The sequence below is a fragment of the Alligator mississippiensis genome, chromosome 2 (assembly GCF_030867095.1).
Source record: "Alligator mississippiensis isolate rAllMis1 chromosome 2, rAllMis1, whole genome shotgun sequence".
In the NCBI taxonomy this organism is placed as follows: Eukaryota; Metazoa; Chordata; order Crocodylia; family Alligatoridae; genus Alligator; species Alligator mississippiensis.
Genome location: NC_081825.1, coordinates 217,158,663 through 217,176,649, shown reverse-complemented (window position 1 = coordinate 217,176,649; position 17,987 = coordinate 217,158,663). Strand labels below are relative to the sequence as shown.

Below are 17,987 nucleotides of genomic sequence, written 5' to 3'. Positions count from 1 at the left end.
TTGTGGAGGCTGAAAAGGTCCAGGTTCTTTAGTCTCTCCTCGTAGGGTTTGGTCTGCAGGCCCTTAACCATATGAATGGCCCTTCTCTGGACCCTCTCCAGGTTATCCACATCCCTGTTGAAGTGCGGTGCCCAGAATTGCACGCGGTACTCCAACTGCGGTCTGACCAGCGCCGAATAGAGGGGAAGTATCACTTCTTTGGATCTATTCGTCATGCATCTGCTGATGCATGATAAAGTGCTATTAGCTTTTCTGATGGCTTCGTCACACTGCCGACTCATGTTCATCTTGGAGTCCACTAGGACTCCAAGATCCCTTTCCACTTCCGTGCCACCCAGCAGGTCATTTCCTAGGCAGTAGGTATGCTGGACATTTTTCCTCCCTAGGTGCAGCACTTTGCATTTCTCCTTGTTGAATTGCATTCTGTTGTTTTCTGCCCACTTGTCCAACCTATTCAGGTCTGCTTGCAGCTGTTCCCTGCCCTCTGGCATGTCCACTTCTCCCCACAGTTTTGTGTCATCTGCAAACTTGGACAGTCGCTGCTGAAGACATTAAAGAGTATCGGTCAAAGGACCGAACCCTGCGGGACCCCACTGCCCACACCCTTCCAGGTCGAGACCGACCCATCCACCACGACTCTCTGGGTGCGACCCTCTAGCCAATTCGCCACCCACCGGACTGTGTAGTCATCCAAGTCACAGCCTTTTAACTTGTTCACCAGTATGGGGTGGGATACCGTATCGAAGGCCTTCCTGAAGTCTAAGTATACGACATCCACCCCTACTCCTGTGTCCAGGCGTTTTGTAACCTGATCATAAAAAGAGACTAGATTAGTCAGGCACGATCTGCCTGCTACGAACCCATGCTGGTTTCCCCTCAGCATAATTTGTCCTGCCGGGCTCTTGCAAATGTGAGCCTTGATAATTTTTTCAAAGACTTTACCAAGGATGGAGGTGAGACTGACTGGCCTATAGTTGCCCGGGTCCTCCTTCCTCCCCTTCTTGAAAATGGGGACCACATTGGCCCTTTTCCAGTCCTCCGGGACTTGGCCCGTGCGTCATGAGCGTTCAAATATTCCCGCCAGTGGCTGTGCAGTGACGTCGGCCAGTGCCTTCAGTACCCTCGGATGGAGCTCATCTGGGCCTGCTGACTTAAAGGCATCCAGTTCCTCCAAGTGACTCTGCACCATCTCAGGGTCTACGCATGGTAGTCTGGCGTCTTGCTGCTGCCTCTCTACAATCCCAGTGAGAGCCTTGTCTTGCCCCTCTCTTAGGAACACTGAGGCAAAGAATTCGTTGAGGAGTTCAGCCTTGTCCCCCCTGTCCGTCACCAATTGGAAGACAAGAGTGTGACTCAGAAAGATCTTGACAGATTGGAAAGCTTGTCTGGAGCTAAGAAGTTCATTGCTGACAAATGCAAGGTGCTACACCTCAGGAAGAATAATCAAAACCACAATTACAAATGGATGCCTTCTGGCTAGATGGCAGCACTGCAGAGAAGGATCAGGAAGTCTTGATAGGTCAGAGACTCAATATAAGTCTGCACTGTGATGCAGCTGCAGAAAGGATGAATGCAGTTTTGTGATGCATTCATAGATTTATTAGGTGCAAGATATGGGAGGTAATGGTGCCTCTCTACTCAATGCTGGTTGGGCCTTATCACGAGTATTGTGTGTAATTTTTGGCTCCACATTTTAAAAAGGACATGGAGAAGTTAGAGAGGACCCAGAGGTGGATGACAAAAGGCTTTGGAAGGCAGGTCATATGAGGAGAGGTTGAAGGAAATAGGTATGTTCATCTTGCAGAAAAGGTGCTTAAGAGGGGACATGATAACAGTCTTCAAATACCTGAAGGGCTGCCATAAAGAAGAGGGAAAACATCTTTTTTGTCTTGCTTCAGAGAGGAGGACAAGTACCAATGGCTTGAAGTTGCAGCAAAGTAGGTTGGGATTGGATATTAAGAAAAACTTCTTCACTGTTAGAACAGTGAGGCAGTGGAATAGACTGCCCGGGGAAGATATGGACTTTCCATCATTGGAGATATTTAAGAAGAGGTTGGACAGGCATCAGTCAGGGATGATTGAGATATAGCTGTGTCTATGTTCTCCTGTGGGTAGAAACCATGTTTCTGGGCTTTGCTTGTTTCCACATGGGGCTGGGAAGGAATTTTTTCCCTTCCTGCTGCTATGTGAATCAGGGTTTTTTTAAGCCTTCCTCAGAAGCATTGGATGTTGGCTGCGGCCAGGCTGGGGATATTGACTGGGGTATGCCAATGCTTCTGCTGTGACTTAAACCCAGAGGTTCCCGACTCAGGGTCAGACAGATTGCCATATTTGGGGTCACAAAGGAATTTTACCCTATGGTCAAATTGGTATGGACTGTGGGGGATTTTGTCTTACTCTAGGAGGAGGCATGCCACTATTCTTGGGATCTCTCAAGCATATTTTAACAACCTTTGTAGCAGCAGAACAATGACTGCTGTGGTCTTCCTGCTTTACCTGTGGCAGATTACAGTGTTTTGTCTTGTGGTTTTTTAGGGCTGATTGTGTAGTTTGGTAATGGGTTAGAAAATGGATTTGAATAGGGTGGTTTGGATAGAGATGATCTTGCCTCAGGCAGGGGGTTAGACTAGATGACTTCTGGTGGTCCCTTCCCTACTGCTCTATGATTCTGTGATCTGTGACCCTTATTTAAATCAAAATGAAAGTGAAGTCAGTAAGAGTCTGGTTTAGCAAAGGAAGTCAGGATTTAGCCCTTTCCATTCAAGCAGGAAAGATTTAAATTCTAGACTCTGTTATCTTTCTTAATTGTATTGTTGTTCCCAGTAATTTTTGACCCTGTACAATAATTTTATCCTGGACATTTATCATCCCAGACACATTTTTTTAAACCTTTGTCAAACATAGCCAGCTATTTTTTCTTCTTATGCTGTCCAAGGTTTTTAATTTAACAGGCCACCACTGTTGTGAATTAATTTTGTTATCTTAAAGATTTTCCTCATAAATAGCCATAATAAACAAAGGATTCATTTGTAATCTGTCTTGGGTTTTTATGTATATATACACACACACACACACACACTAGCCTTATATCCCATACATATTTAAGGCTAGCTAGCATATATACCCATATATATAATATGGGTATCTATATACTAGCTAGCCTTACATATGTATGGGATGTAAAGCTAGCAAATTTGAAGGAGAATTGAGTTCTGTTTCAAATTATTTTGGTAAAACTAGGCAAAAGAGGAGTGGAGATGTTTAGAGAAATGAGAATTTCATTTCTGGCTTTGAGGATGGTATAGTTTTGAAGGAATAAAAAAATTGAAATGGCTTCACAATATTCATAGATTCATAGATTCATAGATGTTAGGGTCGGAAGGGACCTCAATAGATCATCAAGTCCGACCCCCTGCATAAGCAGGAAAGAGTGCTGGGTCTAAATGACCCCAGCTAGATACTCGTCTAACCTCCTCTTGAAGACCCCCAGGGTAGGGGAGAGCACCACCTCCCTTGGGAGCCCGTTCCAGACCTTGGCCACTCGAACTGTGAAGAAGTTCTTCCTAATGTCCAGTCTAAATCTGCTCTCTGCTAGCTTGTGGCCATTGTTTCTTGTAACCCCCGGGGGCGCCTTGGTGAATAAATCCTCACCAATTCCCTTCTGTGCCCCCGTGATGAACTTATAGGCAGCCACAAGGTCGCCTCTCAACCTTCTCTTGCGGAGGCTGAAAAGGTCCAGTTTCTCTAGTCTCTCCTCGTAGGGCTTGGTCTGCAGGCCCTTGACCATACGAGTTGCCCTTCGCTGTACCCTCTCCAGGTTATCCGCATCCTTCTTGAAGTGTGGCGCCCAGAATTGCACGCAGTACTCCAACTGCGGTCTGACCAACGCCCTATAGAGGGGAAGTATCACCTCCCTGGACCTATTTGTCATGCATCTGCTGATGCACGATAAAGTGCCATTGGCTTTTCTGATGGCTTCGTCACACTGCCGGCTCATGTTCAACTTGGAGTCCACTAGGACTCCAAGATCCCTTTCCACCTCTGTGCCACCCAGCAGGTCATTCCCTAGGCTGTAGGTGTGCTGGACATTTTTCCTCTCTAGGTGCAGCACTTTGCATTTCTCCTTGTTGAACTGCATCCTGTTGTTTTCTGCCCACTTGTCCAGCCTATCCAGGTCTGCCTGCAGCTGTTCCCTGCCCTCCGGCGTGTCCACTTCTCCCCATAGCTTTGTGTCATCTGCAAACTTGGACAGAGTACATTTCACTCCCACGTCCAAGTCGCTGATGAAGACATTAAAGAGTATCAGTCCAAGGACCGAACCCTGCGGGACCCCACTGCCCACACCCTTCCAGGTCGAGACCGACCCATCTACCACGACTCTTTGGGTGCGACCCTCTAGCCAATTCGCCACCCACCGGACTGTGCAGTCATCCACATCACAGCCTCTTAATTTGTTCACCAGTATGGGGTGGGATACCGTATCGAAGGCCTTCCTGAAGTCCAGGTATACGACATCCACCCCTCCTCCTGTGTCCAGGCGTTTCGTAACCTGGTCATAGAAAGAGACTAGGTTGGTCAGGCACGATCTGCCCGCCACAAACCCATGCTGGTTTCCCCTCAGCATAATTTGTCCTGCCAGGCTCTCACAAATGTGAGCCTTGATAATTTTTTCAAATACTTTACCAAGGATGGAGGTGAGACTGACCGGCCTATAGTTGCCCGGGTCCTCCTTCCTCCCCTTTTTGAAAATGGGGACCACGTTAGCCCTTTTCCATTCCTCCGGGACTTGGCCTGTGTGCCATGAGCATTCGAATATTCCCGCCAGTGGCTCTGCAATGACGTCGGCCAGTGCCTTCAGCACCCTCGGATGGAGCCCATCCGGGCCTGCCGACTTAAAGGCATCCAGTTCTTCCAAGTGACTCTGCACCACCTCAGGATCTACGCATGGAAGTCTGGCGCCTTGCTGCTGCCTCTCTACAACCCCAGTGAGAGACTTGTCGTGCCCCTCGCTTAGGAACACTGAGGCAAAGAACTCGTTGAGGAGTTCAGCCTTGTCCCCTCTATCTGTCACCAATTGCTTCTGCCCATTTAGCAGGGGTCCTATTCCTCCCTGGGCCTTCCTTTTACTCCCTATGTATCTAAAAAACAATTTCTTGTTGTCCTTTACTTGGGTTGCCATCCTCAGCTCCATGGTAGCTTTGGCCCGCCTAACTGCCTCCCTACAAGCACGAGCAGAGGAGGTATATTCATCTTTAGTGATCTCACCCTGTTTCCACTTTTTATGTGCTCCCCTTTTGGCCCTTAGGCTGCCCTGGATTTCTCTGCTCAGCCATGGAAGCCTCCTGGCCCCTTTCCCTCTTTTGCCTCACTCGGGGATCGTCTTGCTTTGTGCCCAAAGGATCGTTTCCTTTAGGCACAGCCACCCTTCTTGGGCACCCATCCCATCAAAACTCCTACTCTGCAGTGCTTCCTTGACTAATCGCCTGAGTGCAATGAGATCAGCTTTCCTAAAGTCTAGCACTTTCACCCTACTAGTTACCTTACCCACTCGCCGTCTTATGTTGAATTCTATCATAAGGTGATCACTGTCTCCCAGATAGCTACCGATTTGGAGGTCCCCTATCATGTCATCTCCCGTTGCCAATACCAGATCCAGTATGGCATTCCCCCTAGTGGGACCATACACCTCCTGTGTCAGGTGGAGGTCCTGTACACAAGTTAGAAACCTGCGTGAGCGATGGGACCTTGCTGTCTGCGTCTCCCAGCAGATGTCCGGGTAGTTTAGGTCCCCCATGACTACCGCCTCTTTAGCTTTTATGGTCTCCGAGAGTTGCCTCAGGAGCCCCGCATCTATTTCTTCCCCTTGGTGTGGGGGTCTGTAACAGACCCCTACCACCAAATCCCTTTCTCCTTGCCCCCCATGTAGCCTAACCCACAATCCTTCTACTTCCTCAGCCTCGGATTCTGTCTTGATGAGGGTTGATGTATATTGCTCACTGACATAAAGTGCAACCCCCCCCCCTTTCTTCCCCGACCTGTCCTTTCTATACAATCTATAGCCCTCAATATGTACTGCCTAGTCATGGGATGAATCCCACCAGGTCTCTGTTAGCCCCACTAAGTCATAGGTGTTTAGTGCAAGCAGGAGCGCTAGTTCATCCTGCTTGTTCCCCATGCTCCTAGCATTAGTATATAGGCACTTGAGCCCTGCGACTGGCGCCTTTGCTGCCCCCCTGCTCCCAGTCCCATGGGGCCCATTGTTTCTTATCTTCTTGTTCCTTACCTGTTCTGTTGTGCTGGCCTCCCCATGGCTTTCAGGTTCCCAATGTTCTCCTTCTTCAGGCTGGGCTGTCCTTGTGGGTGCCACATGGTTTGGTGGTCCACAGCTTCCCCTGCCCTCGTACTCCCCTCCCCCCAACGAGCCTAGTTTAAAGCCCGCCGGAGGAGATCCGCCAATCTAGAAGAAAACACACGCTTACCTTTGGGGGACAGGTGAAGCCCATCCCAGCTGAGCATGTCCCTCGTCGTTATGTGCGGGTCATGGTCCAGGAAGCCGAAGCCTGCCTCGAGACACCACTGCCGAAGCCGCCAGTTGGTCTCTCTGATGCAGTTCTCCTGCCATCTTCCTCGTCCGGTCACTGGTAGGATGGAAGAGAAAACCACCTGGGCACCGAACTCCTTCAGCACGCCGCCCAGAGCACAGTAGTCTGCCATCAAGTGATCGGGGGTTCTCCTGGCCGCATCATTAGTACCCACATGGACTAGGACCATGGGGTAATAATCGGTGGGCTTGATCCTGGCCTGGATTACCTCCGTCACATCCCGAATCTTTGCTCCAGGGAGGCAGCATACCTCTCGTGCCGAGGGGTCCTGGCGACAGATGGGTCCTTCCGTACCTCTCAGGATGGAGTCTCCTATGACTCTATATTTTAAGTGCTCCTTTAAGATGTGTTTGCTCATTAAAAAGAATCTTATGAGTTTCCTGTTATTAATATTACCATTACTAATTACTGTCCTCTTTCAAGGAACTGGATGAGAGACAATGAGGACTATAGTCTATTCCACCTATTAGGCACATAAGTAGATTTAGGTAGCTAAATGCAATTCTGTTCCACTCAATCTGAGTACTTGCAAAGTGGTTAATAGAAAAGGTGGGTGAGTCTTTTTCTTCCTCACTTCAATTTTTCTTACTCATTCTTAAGGACAAGATGATTGTGTGTTACAAAGTAGATGTATTAAAGTATGGTTATCCAGCTGGCAACAGCAGCCAGAGTCTCTGGGCTCCTCCTCCCTCCACTGGCTTCCACTTCCTGCCCCTACCCTAGGGAGCAGGGTAGTGCAGCATGGGGAGCTGAGGGTGAGCCTGGGCAGTGAAGACATGCAGTGTATCTGGGGGGAGGGTGCACAGTGCAGGTGTGGGAGGGTTCCCACACAGTGCTGAGGGGGGACACCCACATGGCATGTGGTTCAGAGGGGACTGTAGCTTTGGCCACTAGCCACTTAGAAGTTGCACAGCCCTGCATTAAAGGATTTTCAGGCGGTCAAGCGGGGTGGAATAGAATTGCTGTTAGGTGCCTAAGTCCATTTAGACTCCCAATTGATTAAATAAAATCTGCACTAAATGGTTTGCTGTCCCTATTAGTCTGGAGACATCGGAATATATGTTAGTGGTAAAAATGAGGACTATTCCTTGCCCACCTATGAATCAAAACCTGAAGATATTAGACATATTGCATGTGCTGAGGCAGAGGAAAGCTTGTTGGCTATCTCTTGCTTAGATGTATAAGACAGATAGAGGGGATGGGTTGGATAGCCACCCTTTTCAAATTTCAAGGGATAACCCACGGGCTGTCTTTTCCTTATCCTAGACAAGACTCAGCTTTTGTGATAGAGCATTGCATTCTTTGGCACCACTCCAGGGTGACCTGATAAAGATTTGACTGAAGAAGTAGCATGTATGGGGCTGAGATAATTCAAGGAGGCACTTTCAGTTGGGAAAGACTATGAGGCAGCTAAGCTTTGTTAGTCTTAGAAGAAACTTGAGCTAGTTTCAAGAGCTGCTGTCTGAGTCCAGGACAAGAGAGCACTTAAGGGGCAGAACTGCTGGATTTCTGATTTCAGCTGTTTTCTACATTTCTGGATTTAAGCTGTGTGACAGGACTGTGACCAGAGGCCACAACACCCCTGGGATTTTATATGTTGTTTGGTTTTCTCATGATTCGTGTTCAAAATAAACCTGGGAGCCCAGAGGTTTCATTTTTCTTTCACTGACCCTTGTATGAACTTTCTCTTTAGTTGGTCAGACCCTGTTGAGCCTATGTCCAAGACTCCTCTTATTTCCACTACTATAATTTCATTGACTTTACAAGGAGGGAAAAGTAGGCTCCATGTCTTCTTCAGGAGCTGGGAGAAGCTCTGAATGTTTCATGTTCACATCAAGACGTGAACCACAGCCCTAATTTTATTCTCCAAGACTTTTAGCACCAGTGGCAGATTACAGTTATGATGAGGAATGTTAAAAACCATTTCTGTGTCAAGGGATATTTCAATAGTCCAGAATTGTCCCCATGTTGGAGAACATTGTGAGTTTACTGAGATAAAAATAAAGATTTCGGTACAGAAACTTTAATTTATTTATTGTGTTTTTTCCCCACAACATCTAATGACAGGTCAAATCATTCTTCAGTTTTTAGGAGACAGTTTTGTAACAATATTAAAATCAATCATGAACTTTCTAATTGAACTGTTTATATATTACTGTTGTGTCACAGTTACTACCCTGCCTCAAACTTTTTGTACCTTTCAAGCCACCTCTTCTCCTTTATAACTGTATTACAATAACATCTAATAGAATTTCATTGTGCTAGGTGCTATACCATTGTGACAAGAGATGGGGGTGTGTCTACATAAGACACTTACTGCACATTAGCCTAATAACACTGCACAATAGCATGGCAGTTAATAGCCTACTGTGCAGTGCAGTGTTATTAGGCTAATGCGCAGTAAGTGTCACAAAAAAAATTGTGCACTGGTGCTAGTGCACAGTAACTCTAGTTACTGCACATTTAGTTAGTACTTTATTAAGCTAGTACTAAACTAAATGTGCAGTACCTAAGGCGCTTTAATGAACATGTGGACATGCTCAGGATGACAGAAAAAACTGGTGTTACAGGAAAACGATAGATAGATAGATAGATAGATAGATAGATAGATAGATAGATAGATAGATAGATAGATAGATAGATAGATAGATAGATAAGGAGAACTGAACCACAGAGAGATGAATAGGCTTCTCTTGAGGAAAGCATTTAATTTTTTTGTCACTACTTGTTGCTACCTATTTGAGAAGATCATCAAGGAGCACATCTGTGATGGGCCGGCATTGGGGATTATGCTCAAAGGCAACCAATATGGTTTCATTAGGGGCAGGGTATGTCAGACCAACCTGATTGCCTTTTACGATCAGGTCACAAAAGCATTGGATGCAGGTGTCGCGGTGGATGTAGTCTTTCTGGACTTCAGCAAGGCCTTTGACACTGTCGACCACCCCATCCTCATTAAAAAACTAGGCGACTGTGACATCGATGCCTACACAGTCAGATGGATTGCAAATTGTCTGAAGGGTCATACTCAGAGGGTGGTGGTGGACGGGTCATATTCGACCTGGGGGGAAGTGGGCAGCGGAGTCCCCCAGGGCTCGGTCCTTGGGCCCGCACCGTTCAGTTTCTTTATCAGCGATTTGGACGACAGGGTGAAAAGCAACCTGTTCAAATTTGCTGATGATACCAAAATTTGGGGTGAAGTGGGCACGCTAGTAGGGAGGGAAAGACTGCAGAAAGACCTAGATAGGTTGCAGGGGTGGGCTAACAAAACCAGGATGCGTTTCAATACGGACGAGTGCAGGGTGCTGCACTTGGGCAGTAGCAACCAGCAGCACACTTATCAGATGGGAAACTCCCTTCTTGAGAGCACAGAGGCAGAAAGGGATCTTGGAGTCATCATTGACTCCAAGATGATCATGGGCCAACAATGCGAGGTCACGGTCAGCAGGGCTAACCGGACCCTATCGTGCATCCATAGGTGCATCTCAAGTAGGTCCAAGGAGGTGATCCTCCCCCTCTACGTGACACTGGTCAGGCCACAGCTGGAGTACTGTGTCCAGTTCTGGGCACCCCACTTCAAGAGGGATGTGGACAACATTGAGAGGGTCCAGAGGAGGGCCACCCGCATGATCCGGGGACAGCAGGGCAGACCCTACAATGAGAGGCTATGGGACCTGAACCTGTTCAGCCTTCACAAGAGAAGGCTGAGGGGGGACCTGGTGACTGTCTATAAACTCACTAGGGGGGACCAGAAGGGTTTGGGGGAGACCTTGTTTCCCCTAGCGCCCCCCGGGATAACAAGGAATAACGGCCACAAGTTGTTGGAGAGTAGGTTTAGATTAGACATCTGTAAAAACTACTTCACAGTAAGGGCGGCTAGGATCTGGAACCAACTTCCAAGGGAAGTGGTGCTGGCTCCTACCCTGGGGGTCTTTAAGAGGCGGCTTGATGCCTACCTGACTGGGGTCAATTGAGCCCAGTTTTCCTCCTGCCCAGGCAGGGGGTCAGACTTGAAGATCTACAAGGTCCCTTCCGACCCTACTTCTATGATTCTATGATTCTATGTCTTGTTCATATTGAGCTGGAACCACCACCCTCCCTTTTTGAACCTCAAAGCTGAAATCCCAACCTGGATGTTCCTTGGTCAGACCCACCTGCTATAGGTATACAAAATGCATAAGTAAAAGTGCTGCTTCACAAGGTCCTTGATACTATTTTTGACCAGGCTTCCATCTAGTATGAGATTTCCTCATTACTCCATAAACCCCTTTGCTCCATAAACCCCTCTGGATTCATTATGTAGCCGTCTGTTTTCAGTTAGTCTCACAGGGCAGGCTTTGTGCATTCCTGAAGCCGCAGAAGCTGAAACAAAGTATTACATTTGTCACTGTATCATCAATATCTCTCATCTGTAACACACATAACAAAACATGTTGGGACAAAAATCATCCCCACCAACTTCATGACTTCATTATAGCATGCATGGACTTGTACCATGAGTTTTATCCTCTTGAATGAGAAGCCACCATTTATAGTGCAGCAATGATCTATAATAGCTTCCTATTCTGATCTTTCCATTGATGCAACAAACAAGAACAGTTAACTCAGATTTCTAGCATATGTTTCCAAGATAAGGAAAGGTTCATTTTATAGCCTACTGCTCTATTTCCTGTGCAGTATTTTACTCTTTGCCTGACTGAAACATTCCAAAGGTCCTATTAGCAAAAAGACCCAGAAATATAACTACATTTTGACTTTCTACCTCCATTTAGAAATCTCCCAAACTCCAAGGTTCCTCTTGCAAAAGCCTGACTTCTGTAACTGAACCTATGTAAGAAGGCTTTGACACAATCTTCCATGAGGCATGAGACAGTGCTTATGCTAAATGTATATGGCATTGTCCAATAATGATATTATCCCTATGAACAAACACCTGTGTTGTTGGATACAGGGAGATACTCTGCATGCTTGAACATGTAGTTACCTGATTCACTCATGCAAATACCTGTTGTAGGTGCAAACTGATGTTTCTGCAGATTTTACTGGGTTTGGTTTTCAGTATTGGCCCATAAATTATTTTAGTTTACTTTTCAGATATATAAGCTTCAATGTTAGTAGTGATCTGCTTATGAAGCACCCTCAATCTTACCTGTAACCAGCACTGCACTTTTCATTACATTAATCAGAATGGTCCCACTGTTACTGGTTGCTAACCCAGTTGTTGTATCCACCTGTTGCCTCTTGTCTGATATGACAGGGACTTTTTCATTTTATGTGTATATAGTATCTGGTACAATGGGGTCCCAGTTCCTGATTGATTCCAGCAACAATGGATTCACTGCATAACAGGAGAAATTTATATCTCATGTAACACAACTTTACTGCTATACACTTGAGACAAGGCTTTATAACAAAGCAAGTCTCCCAACTCCCACCATCTCCATGCTTCCATGACAGCAGCAGTGGTAAATAATTGTTAATGGTTAGAAAAGAGTGAAATGGAGTGACAATGGTAAAAGACAAAAAATTAAAAGGTGCATTTTCTTGTCATCCTCATGATATTCCCTCTTATGAAATTAAGGAAGAAAAATGGTTCATTTGTTGCTGAGATGCTGCCCATCTGTGTCTGTGTCTAATCACAGTTAATTATAAAGAGCTGAGCTTCTGTAATAGTCCAGGTCCCAGAGCTCTGGAAGGCCCATCATGTTATTCTATAGCTTTCATTGCCAACTTTTGTAGTTGCCTCTTTCCATTATCAAGGACCAATAGGTAGAGATTTTACAGGATCCCTGACAAGCAACACAAAGTAGCCCAGCTTAGTGCTAAAGCAATGACTAATCAGAATATCCCATGAGGAAGCTTTGCAATAGCTCTTGTAAGGGTAATGAGGACAATTTTCATAGCTGTGACATTTTAAGCCAAGCAAAATGTAAGCAACATTTTTTCCAGGCAAAAGTGCACAGTAGGTAAAGGGCAGCTCCAAAACAAAAAGGATTTTTCCAGATGGGATGCATGGCACCATGAATGAGCATATGATTAGCAGCAACATTTGTGTTGTTTTATCATAAGGCTAATAGCGAAATTCTATTAATTGCTGAATGCTGTTTTGTTTGGCAAATACAGGAAGCAGTTTACATGGCTACGCAGTGCTCTGGTTCACAGTCCCTCTGAAATAGTATTATTGTAATGGGATAATACTGATTAAGGACAGTTCCCTGAGGAAGGAGGGCCTTTGATGATTGAGTCATTTCCTTTCTCTGCTCAACTTCAGTAAGATAGTGCTTCTCTCACCACAGACACACACCCTTTGTATCCACAGAGTTCTTCATCAGGGAGTTCAAAAGCGCACGCCCTGGCTTTAGATGTAAGTGCTTGAGTTAAGGGGTCTACAGAATGCAAAAGAGTAATGACCTGTAGAAATATGTCACACTTAGGTGTTCTGCTGTCACATTTCACTGAAGAATTTCAATACACTTTTCTCAAGCAATTAAGCCTCAAAATATAACTGTGGGACATTTAAGTAACACTCTTGTTGTAGTTTAAATGATTTGCCCAAAGTTATATTGTGGGTCAATGGCAGAGTTTGCAGTGGAACCAGGGATGAAATCCTGACTGTGCTGAAATCAATACAAGGTTTTCTAGTGCATTCAATGAAACCAGATCTTTGCCCCATATGTCCCAATGGCCAGTCTCTGATCTAACCACTGCATAACTCAGCTTTTTAATTTTGTATATGTCACCATATAAGAAAAGAAATCTTCTCTCCCACGAAGTTGTTTAAGCTCCATGTAGCATACTTTTTATTAGAAAGCTAAGATTTAAAGAATCTTTCTTTTAAAAACAAAACTGATGAGCTAGTTAATATGAATTTTCAACCCCTTTTTGCTTGTTAAATTTCGCATAAATGTAGAAGTAGTAAGAACCTTTTCATAACATGCATTTGTTAAACTATACAGAGATAATATCAAAGGATAACTCCCTGAGAACATCCTGAGATATAAAATTACTTACCTCAGAAAGAGGGTTGGGAAAATGCTGGCCAGATCCCCAGGTCAGCTTCACTCACACTCGGCACACCTAAGCAAAAAACACCTTTTCCTGCTTTTGATCATGGGTGAGGGCAACTTTAGGTCCTGGTATAACTCAGGGAATCCAAAGGGCTGCTCTTAGTTACAACTGCAACAGAGTCCTGCATGTCATTGCCTTGGTCAAGGATCAGGCCTCTCTTTACATCTCCCCATCTCCTCCACAACATGGTGAGCTGTCTAAGTGTACTGAGTATTTAGGAATCCTCAGGCACCCCCTTAGGGTTACCTTGCAGCTGAAGCAGCACCAAATGACTAGAATCAGGCTTGAGAAGAACCCATTGTATTTAAACAAGAGTCATGGTTAAAAATATGTTACTTACCAGATGTCAGAATCTGCTCTTCTCCTCCTAGTACTGCTGATAGTCCCATGGTTCATATACTCTCTGGACAAGGTTCTTTTCTGCTACACTTGTGCATAACTGGAGTAGTTCCATTGCAGTCAATGGAGTAAAACCAGTATAAAATTGAGGTAAGTATGGGGAGCAGCCCACTCTTCAATGTACTTTGGCACTAAGTTCCAGAATTAGTCTGCCAGCAACACCTTAACTCATGAATGCAGAGGTTGGGCTCACCTCCTACAGTACTTGAAGTCTGTCACCGAATCCATTAAGAAAGGGATGCTCAAGCCTCAGCCTGTGGGCCAGATCCTATCTCCAGTGCCATGTCAGCCAGCCTGCGGGGCTTCCTACAGGTCTGAAAATGTGGCAGTAGTGGAGTGGTGGCATTGTTTCTCTCCTGCTACATTTCCAGACCATGGAAGAGCCTGAAGCCCTACACTAGATCAGTCATGCGGGGTACCACGGCTTAATCCTGGCATTTGGGGCCAGATGGGGGTGGTATGGGGCCTGATCCTAGCAAATGGGACTGGGTGGGAGTGGTACAAGTTGCCAGGGCCCAATCCTTGTGTGCAGGACTGGGGAGGGGTGTTTCAGGCCACCTGGGCCTAGTTCTGGCCTTCAGAAGCAACATGGAGGCAACACAGGGCCTGATCCTGGAATGTGGGGCTCAATCTAGCCCATGGACTGGCCCCACTCTACTCATCTGGCCCACAGGGCCAAAGATTAAGCACCGCTGCATTAAGACATTAGTCTTCGTAGCCCAGACAATCTAGGCAGCTCTTTTGTATTAGGAAGTCAGGCTTATTTTTTTCTGAAAAAAAGTTCTGAATTGTTGGAAAAAGATTCCAACCCTGGAGAATGAAGTTCCTACCCGCTATACAAGATACCTATAGCAGAAGTAGAAACTCAGCCTACTTTGCCCCAGTGTGCCTTAACCCTGACCTCACTGGGCCACTTCCACAAATGACAGCCTGGTTAATTTCTCCATTAAGCCTTTAACTTTGTTATTAGCAATCAATTAACCCAGTTGCAGTGCTCGGTTCTGGGATGTAGATACTAGGCGTGTTTACACAAGACGCTACTGTGCATAGTGCCGGATTTAGGCTTAAGCTATTTAAGCTACAGTTTAGGGCCTCACAATATGAGGGGCCTCTAAATAAGAAAAAAAAGGACATTTTCATTCTATTATGACAAATATATATATATATATATATATATATATATGGTTTAACAATTATTATTCATATTAAGTTCATAAATATATGCGGAAATAACAATAATTCATCTTAAAATTTCATGAAAATCCATTTCTGTGGATTTTGTGGATTATTTTTACCATATGGGGCCTCTTAAACTGGACATAGCTTAGGGCCTCAGGATGTCATAATCCAGCACTGACTGAGCAGTAGCAATGAGTTTGTTGGCAGGCACTAACTGCTCGGCAACCATACTGCACAGTAGTAATGAGTCCATTGCTACTGTGCAGTAATATCTAAAAAAAACCCCAACCCTTCCAGAGACTGTACTGCGCAGTAATGCCAGTTGCGGCACAGTCATTGAATACTTGTTTATGCATCTACATGAGCTTATGCTTATTCGTCTGCGTGAGTGGCAGTTATTACTGCGCAATCCGCCACTTGTGCAGACGTGGCCACTGTCTGTCAATGAGAACTGGAAGGAGGCTGTTAGTTCATTTCACAGAGACCAGTGAGCCATCATGTGGTGGTATTTTCTGATCACCACCAGTCAGGAGAAAATTGAGATGAAGGATCTAGGCTGAAAAATCCTATATGAGCCTCCAAACAAACTCTGTGCTCCTCACATTCCCAAAGGCTGCGGAAAATCAAATCCAGATTGAGGCGTTACAGCTAAACCCAATCTACCCACAATCCAATCCTCTGAACTCCCAAATATTTGTCATATGTGGCATAGGGGATACAGTAACGAAACTTAAGGCTTAACAAGGATTAGCAAGAAAATGTTTCTGTTATCACTTCTGAGCTAAAACTGGAGTCTTCACAATGTTTTCCCTTTTGAGGTGCAGTAATTGGTTTACGATTAGGCAGGAAGCTGTACCAGTATTATTGCTCTAAAGGAGCCAGTGTTATCAAAAAACAACACATCAGGGCCTGTCCTCACAGGAAGAGAATCATGAGTAATCAACAGTGCTATAATCCAATTGGCTGCTGGTCCCTTTGTGTGGACAGTACAGTGTGTAGGAAAAAATTCTTTAGGGACTTTTGTTTGAAATAACAGTATTTTAAAAGACACCAAATTCCTCTTTTCTTCTTGCTGTGGCTTTTCCAAACTTTAATGGTATTTCCTCAGAAGAAGTCACTGGGGCAACGATGGAATTAAACAATGGTTTGTTTATATCGATGCAAGGCTTTTCATTGTGTTGGATGTTTTACATCTATGGGCCCTGTTCTTCCCATTCATTCCACCAGTCCAAAGCTACCACCCCACAGCAAGTGGTGGAGGCATCACAGCTCCTCTGTTCTACTCCCAACCTCTATGTAGGCTAATTTTTTGAAAGCTCTGTATAAAATGGTAGATACACCCATACGCATGTGAATATGCAGATAATCGCTGTCACAGGAGCTGTGGCCAAGGTAAAGGGAAAATGGCCAATACTTTTCTTATAGACCTGGCACCATAATTCAGTCTACCTTCAAGCTCCCCATGGCTGCTGCTCTTCAGTTCTGACTGTGCAATGTGCCCCGGGATCAAACTGTGAAGCTCCATGGATTAAGCTCCTTGATGAAACTGTGGCAGCAACCCAAGATGCAAGGATCTGCCCACAGTGCAATCAGGATGCAAGACTCCTGCCCACCAACACTACCTCTCTCATTATGCTCAATCCTAGCAGTAGAATTGACTGCAGCCATTCTTGGGGTATGGACTTGCACATAATTTACCTCAGGGTAAATGGCACTGGGTCTTGTGTTCATGCCATTACCTTGCAATAAGTAAAATCCAACTTGTGGGTTGTTTAGACCTTCATGAAAGAGGGCCAAGCTAGGGATTGGCAACGTTTTGTGGCAGAGGGGCCGGAATGACCCAGCTCAGGTCAGAGGTGGGTAGGCATTAAGAGCCAGCCACTACTGCTGTTTCTCCCCTGCACTTGGGCAGTTACCTGGGGCCAGCTAACACAGTAAAACCCACTCTCTTTGAGGTAGACTGTTTGCAGTCTGGAAAGTTGAACTCTGAAGGGGTGAAGCCAGGGAACTCTTTGTGGCCGGGTTACAGCTTCCCCAGTGGTCTGACAAAACCTTGTTCTCCAAGGCTCAGTGCAAGGCCTACTTATTCAAGTTTTCCCTCAAGGGGTACTTTGAGTGGTAGAACTGTTTTCAGATCTCAGTTGCTCTCCTCAAGTTGACTTTTTGTCAGCTTGGTTGTTTGTTTCATCAGTGATGTCTGTAAACTGAAGCCTTTGTGCCCAGAGGGTATGTAAACCAAGAAGCTTTTAAAAGCCAAAAGATAAATAAAAATACAATCTTGAATAAACAATAGGCTTTTGTCCTAATTTCCTTCCTTTCCCTAATGGATGCCAATAAAAGTTCTGCATTTCCCAGTGTATCAACACAACAGTGCCAGTTAATAGAAGACCTCACAGCCAATAAAATTGATGTGACCAAATCAATAGTCCAATACTTGTTTCCTTAAAACATTTATTTGGCTAGTGTGACCATAAGAGGTTTCTACTTTCTTAGCAGAGATATTCTGCATTTATCCAGAAAGTGTGGCATATTTTAGGGACCTACATATTTCCAATGAAGCCAGTAGAATTAAATCTGGCTCAGTATATATCGCTGAAGCAGTTCTCTTATCAAATATATTTTTAAACATCACATTCCAAAACTGCTTTAACTTTAACAATCCTTAGGCTAAATAACCCCACTTACTTACTTAGAAAAGGCCTTTCCGTATGCATACAACCTTAACCCATAGAGAAGGGA

The 17,987-nt window shown here is 45.2% G+C and overlaps 1 long non-coding RNA gene across 2 annotated transcripts in view; it reads right to left on the bottom strand.

The window, feature by feature from the left end:
• Positions 1 to 6,552: 6,552 nt before the first annotated feature.
• The window catches only part of LOC106738380 (uncharacterized), a 34,616-nt gene continuing 23,181 nt past the window's right edge, over positions 6,553 to 17,987 (bottom strand). For both annotated transcript variants that reach the window (XR_002086781.2, XR_002086782.2), the window contains exons 3-4: positions 11,752 to 11,940; positions 6,553 to 10,964 (exon numbers count right to left, since the gene is read on the bottom strand). This is a non-coding gene — a long non-coding RNA (uncharacterized LOC106738380). The remainder of the gene's footprint in view (positions 10,965 to 11,751; positions 11,941 to 17,987) is intronic.